At 54.0% G+C, this 5,000-nt stretch overlaps 1 non-coding gene across 1 annotated transcript in view; it reads right to left on the bottom strand.

The window, feature by feature from the left end:
• The window catches only part of LOC126134571 (small subunit ribosomal RNA), a 1,909-nt gene extending 285 nt beyond the window's left edge, over positions 1–1,624 (bottom strand). Inside the window, exon 1 of the ribosomal RNA XR_007527777.1 lies at positions 1–1,624. This exon is cut by the window's left edge and continues 285 nt beyond it. This is a non-coding gene — a ribosomal RNA (small subunit ribosomal RNA).
• Positions 1,625–5,000: the final 3,376 nt, after the last annotated feature.

The raw sequence follows: 5,000 nt of genomic DNA, 5'->3' as shown, positions 1-5,000 counted from the left end.
GGTTACCCCGACCTTTCGGCCTAGGAAGACACGCTGATTCCTTCAGTGTAGCGCGCGTGCGGCCCAGAACATCTAAGGGCATCACAGACCTGTTATTGCTCAATCTCGTGCGGCTAGAAGCCGCCTGTCCCTCTAAGAAGAAAAGTAATCGCTGACAGCACGAAGGATGTCACGCGACTAGTTAGCAGGCTAGAGTCTCGTTCGTTATCGGAATTAACCAGACAAATCGCTCCACCAACTAAGAACGGCCATGCACCACCACCCACCGAATCAAGAAAGAGCTATCAATCTGTCAATCCTTCCGGTGTCCGGGCCTGGTGAGGTTTCCCGTGTTGAGTCAAATTAAGCCGCAGGCTCCACTCCTGGCGGTGCCCTTCCGTCAATTCCTTTAAGTTTCAGCTTTGCAACCATACTTCCCCCGGAACCCAAAAGCTTTGGTTTCCCGGAGGCTGCCCGCCGAGTCATCGGAGGAACTGCGGCGGATCGCTGGCTGGCATCGTTTATGGTTAGAACTAGGGCGGTATCTGATCGCCTTCGAACCTCTAACTTTCGTTCTTGATTAATGAAAACATACTTGGCAAATGCTTTCGCTTCTGTTCGTCTTGCGACGATCCAAGAATTTCACCTCTAACGTCGCAATACGAATGCCCCCGCCTGTCCCTATTAATCATTACCTCGGGTTCCGAAAACCAACAAAATAGAACCGAGGTCCTATTCCATTATTCCATGCACACAGTATTCAGGCGGGCTTGCCTGCTTTAAGCACTCTAATTTGTTCAAAGTAAACGTGCCGGCCCACCCAGACACTCAATAAAGAGCACCTTGGTAGGATTTCAACGGGGTCCGCCTCGGGACGCACGAACACGCACGAGGCGGTCGCACGCCTTCGGCTCGCCCCACCGGCAGGACGTCCCACGATACATGCCAGTTAAACACCGACGGGCGGTGAACCAACAGCGTGGGACACAAATCCAACTACGAGCTTTTTAACCGCAACAACTTTAATATACGCTATTGGAGCTGGAATTACCGCGGCTGCTGGCACCAGACTTGCCCTCCAATAGATACTCGTTAAAGGATTTAAAGTGTACTCATTCCGATTACGGGGCCTCGGATGAGTCCCGTATCGTTATTTTTCGTCACTACCTCCCCGTGCCGGGAGTGGGTAATTTGCGCGCCTGCTGCCTTCCTTGGATGTGGTAGCCGTTTCTCAGGCTCCCTCTCCGGAATCGAACCCTGATTCCCCGTTACCCGTTACAACCATGGTAGGCGCAGAACCTACCATCGACAGTTGATAAGGCAGACATTTGAAAGATGCGTCGCCGGTACGAGGACCGTGCGATCAGCCCAAAGTTATTCAGAGTCACCAAGACAAACGGACCGGACGAGCCGACCGATTGGTTTTGATCTAATAAAAGCGTCCCTTCCATCTCTGGTCGGGACTCTGTTTGCATGTATTAGCTCTAGAATTACCACAGTTATCCAAGTAACGTGGGTACGATCTAAGGAACCATAACTGATTTAATGAGCCATTCGCGGTTTCACCTTAATGCGGCTTGTACTGAGACATGCATGGCTTAATCTTTGAGACAAGCATATGACTACTGGCAGGATCAACCAGGGAGCTGCGTCAACTAGAGCTGAGCAGCCGGCCGCCCGGGAGTGTGTCCCAGGGGCCCGCGCGAACACGCAAGCGTCCGCTCAATTATTCTGCAAACAGGAGGAGGCTGAGCTCCCCTGCACAATACACCTCGAAACCCTCTCAGGTCCCGGCGGCGCGCAGCGCCGTCCTAAGTACTTGGTCGGGTTCGAGAGAGGCGCAATCGCCCGGAGTTAGGCGAGTAGACGCTTTAGGTGCGACCACCCGTGCTCCCAACTGAGCTTGCCGCTGCCGACAGAGGCCCGGGAGCGTGCTGTCGTGGCATTGCCGGCGGGAGACAACACGCGCCACCTACGGTGACCGGCAGCTCCAACGCCAGCGCCACAGAAGGGCAAAGGCCCCACGTGGGTGCCGAAGCGAACTCTCCCAGCACAGCGCACGTGCCAACACGTCTGCACAACTGCGATACAAACCACCAGCGAGAACCGCTGGGGCGACCGAGCAGCAGACGGCGTCGCGGCGCCGAGTGCCGGGCGGCGGCGCATCCTCAACGCACACAGTCCTCAGTCGGACCAGCACACTGCAGATGTCCACCGCGCTTCGCACCGGGCCCGCGAGGACCCACTTTGGCCGCCCGGCGCCGCGCGCAGGGTGCCCCGGCGCGCAGCTGCGCCGCCTGCCGCGTCCGTCGGCCGGCGCGCCTGCCACTGGGCGCCCCCACCAGCCGGCTGTAGCGCGTGCGCCCACGCACCGCGCGGCCAGCACGCCGGGCGGCCCCCCCTCACCGGCCGGGGACGGTCCCACCCAGCCACCGCCGCGTATCGCTTCACACACAGATTTGCCCTTACTGATTTACCTCCAGCAACAACAACCGCACCACAATGGGTTTACCAGTTGTTCATTTGCGTTGCGTCACGTCACCAGCAAACGTAGACGTCCATCCCAGTTTGCAAATGCAACGATTATTGCATACCTGTCTGTTAGGTGTCACGACACACTACGTCTGCCCACATACACGCAACAAAATGTGCACGACTAGAGAACACGTGGGAGGTGGCCCCCTACGTATGCGATGTCCATTACGAGACCGACTGTCAACCAGCATCTGTACCATGTCGCAGATGTGGAACGCGGTGCACCATGCTATCACACTGTGTGAGAAGAGACGACTACGTTTGAATACACGCGCCACTACATCAACAGACGGCTCATGCTGATCGCCATCCAGGGCGTCCGTTACTCCCACACGTCTCTATGGCGTACCACACTGCAATGTAGCTGTTATGGGGAGACGGCACGTGGCTGAGTGCACAACATTTGGACCGTATGGTTCGCTGTTGTTGGGCGCAGTCGTACGGTCACACATGTGCCACAGCGTATCATTCAGTACATACGGACCTATGTGCAGTACAATGTGAGGATTAAGCTTACGATATCAGCGGACAGTGGACACAGGCCGTACCACGACGTAGACTGAGCGCTTCGACATGCGAATGCCAGTGAACAGCTGCGAAGGGCATTGAACACGCAAGCACCTGAACGACCAGCGTGCGAAGGCAGGGTGGAGGGGGGGGGGCGATGTACATCCTGCAGTTGTCCACATTACAGTGTACAGCGGGAGCATGTAAAAAGTAAGCAACACTTGCGAAGTGTTCAACATGAAACGACACACAAGAGGGTGGGCGGTGCGAGTAGCGAACTATATTCAGAGGGTTGTGGTTAGACAACACTAGATTAATGTAACGTGTCATATGCCAATTACAGAGCAGGTTAAGGCACAACGTGGGTTAGGTTAAGGCACAACGTGGGTTAGGTTAAGGCACAACGTGGGTTAGGTTAAGGCACAACGTGGGTTAGGTTAAGGCACAACGTGGGTTAGGTTAAGGCACAACGTGGGTTAGGTTAAGGCACAACGTGGGTTAGGTTAAGGCACAACGTGGGTTAGGTTAAGGCACAACGTGGGTTAGGTTAAGGCACAACGTGGGTTAGGTTAAGGCACAACGTGGGTTAGGTTAAGGCACAACGTGGGTTAGGTTAAGGCACAACGTGGGTTAGGTTAAGGCACAACGTGGGTTAGGTTAAGGCACAACGTGGGTTAGGTTAAGGCACAACGTGGGTTACGTTAAGGCACAACGTGGGTTACGTTAAGGCACAACGTGGGTTACGTTAAGGCACAACGTGGGTTACGTTAAGGCACAACGTGGGTTACGTTAAGGCACAACGTGGGTTACGTTAAGGCACAACGTGGGTTAGGTTAAGGCACAACGTGGGTTAGGTTAAGGCACAACGTGGGTTAGGTTAAGGCACAACGTGGGTTAGGTTAAGGCACAACGTGGGTTACGTTAAGGCACAACGTGGGTTACGTTAAGGCACAACGTGGGTTACGTTAAGGCACAACGTGGGTTACGTTAAGGCACAACGTGGGTTACGTTAAGGCACAACGTGGGTTACGTTAAGGCACAACGTGTGTTAGGTTAAGGCACAACGTGGGTTAGGTTAAGGCACAACGTGGGTTAGGTTAAGGCACAACGTGGGTTACGTTAAGGCACAACGTGGGTTACGTTAAGGCACAACGTGGGTTACGTTAAGGCACAACGTGGGTTACGTTAAGGCACAACGTGGGTTACGTTAAGGCACAACGTGGGTTACGTTAAGGCACAACGTGGGTTACGTTAAGGCACAACGTGGGTTACGTTAAGGCACAACGTGTGTTAGGTTAAGGCACAACGTGGGTTAGGTTAAGGCACAACGTGGGTTAGGTTAAGGCACAACGTGGGTTAGGTTAAGACACAAATTGCGTTACAAATTGCGTTACATTGCGGTACAAATTGCGTTACATTGCGGTACAAATTGCGTTACATTGCGGTACAAATTGCGTTACAAATTTGGTTAGGTTAAGGTGCAAAATGGGTTGGATTACAGTACACAACATGGTAAGAGATAGTGTGTTTGGGGGGGGGGGGGGGGGGGGCAGGTTCGTTGGTAGTGATCATTGTAAGTGAATGTCTGAGGCAGCGTCAGTATGTCACAGCAGTTCTGTCTCGTCAGGATGCGCTTTTCGCTCGTGACTGGAGGCGCGCCGCGTCTGTGGTTGCGGCAAGGGAGTGGCAGACCTGTGTGATTCATTCCTGCCATTGTTTCTGTGCCGTAACAGGAGGCAGTGTGGTGGTGTTGGGTGCACCCCTGTGTAGGACATGTGTGGGTGTTGGTGGCTTATCTGAGCAATTGTGGATGTTGGACGGGTGGGATATTCTATTTTATAATTGGACCCCCTGGTGTGGTTATCATAGTGTGGATGGTGTACTGTGGCGGAGAGGATGCACCGGACGTTGGTCCATGCTGGTGCTTACATATCGTATCTGTGTCTGTTACAGGCAGAGAGTAATGTGTGATGGAGTGT

Source organism: Schistocerca cancellata, unplaced genomic scaffold (genome assembly GCF_023864275.1).
Source record: "Schistocerca cancellata isolate TAMUIC-IGC-003103 unplaced genomic scaffold, iqSchCanc2.1 HiC_scaffold_608, whole genome shotgun sequence".
Classification (NCBI taxonomy): domain Eukaryota; kingdom Metazoa; phylum Arthropoda; class Insecta; order Orthoptera; family Acrididae; genus Schistocerca; species Schistocerca cancellata.
Note: the sequence above shows the minus strand (reverse complement) of the source record. Positions and strands in the feature narration are given on the sequence as shown.